Source organism: Berghia stephanieae, chromosome 9 (genome assembly GCF_034508935.2).
Source record: "Berghia stephanieae isolate SIO BIC M18660-M18661 chromosome 9, UCSD_Bste_1.3, whole genome shotgun sequence".
Taxonomy (NCBI): domain Eukaryota; kingdom Metazoa; phylum Mollusca; class Gastropoda; order Nudibranchia; family Aeolidiidae; genus Berghia; species Berghia stephanieae.
Window position 1 is genome coordinate 18548662 of NC_088368.1, and position 909 is coordinate 18549570.

At 43.1% G+C, this 909-nt stretch overlaps 1 protein-coding gene across 1 annotated transcript in view; it reads right to left on the bottom strand.

Annotated features, from left to right (window-relative positions):
• Window positions 1-208, bottom strand: part of LOC144979155 (uncharacterized) — a 7891-nt gene extending 7683 nt beyond the window's left edge. The window contains exon 1 of the mRNA XM_078925759.1: window positions 24-208. The gene's annotated coding sequence lies outside the window, so the exon portion shown is untranslated. The remainder of the gene's footprint in view (window positions 1-23) is intronic.
• Between the last annotated feature and the right edge of the window lie 701 nt (window positions 209-909).

Sequence of the window (909 nt, forward strand, 5' to 3'; positions counted from 1 at the left end):
TAAAAACAAACAGGATTATTTACCTACAGTCTTATCCAAACACTCCCTCGACAATCAAAAGGACTGGGTAATTAGTCAGTGTTTTCCACTGGCTCTTGTACCAGCCGACGAAAGTTAGAGAAAAAAAAATGACCAGCTTTATTAGTAGACTGGTCAAGGCGTCTTGGTCTACTGGTCACTTGGATCTGAATGGCAGGGGAAGGGTGGCTGACTGGCTGGCATGAGCTGCTGGACATTGGTCAGGGTCTTTTATACATTGCCTGTGGAGGGGGAGGAGTGAGTGGACACGCATGATTGGATGTTCTAATTTTGTTTTTTGTTTTGTTTTGTTTTGTTTTTCCCAGGATTATAAAATCCAAGCTCTGTGTGTAGGAAGTGTTACGAGGTTTTCTGTAAGTAGTCCTTCAGAGAATTTATATATTTTTTAAATTGAGCTTTATATAGCGCAATATCCACTAAATGTGCTCAAAGCGCTTTACAAGGGATCCCTGGTCAACAGCAACATTTGACATGTAGGACGGGACATGACGCCTGTTAGGCGATATTACAATTTTTCGGACGAAGACAACGCTGTTAACGGCTAGGTACTCATTTTACACCTGAGTATGGTGAGAGAATGTGAGTAAAGAGCCTTTTCCAAGGACTCAACTATGCGCCGAGCGAGGCTCGAACCCAGGACTTTCCGATCCGACAGCGAGTGTCATATCACAAGACCACATAGCCGCACGGAGTTTATCCCTGTTTCAATAGCATTAAGCACATAATAAAAACTACTTGCTACCCTTTTGACAGGACGCTGGTCTTTCGCAACAGTTAATTGCATGCTACTCTTCGATTAGGACGCTGGTCTATCGCAAAGTACTTTCCGTCAGACCATTAACTTCTTGTACGAGTTCCGAGTTATCCAAT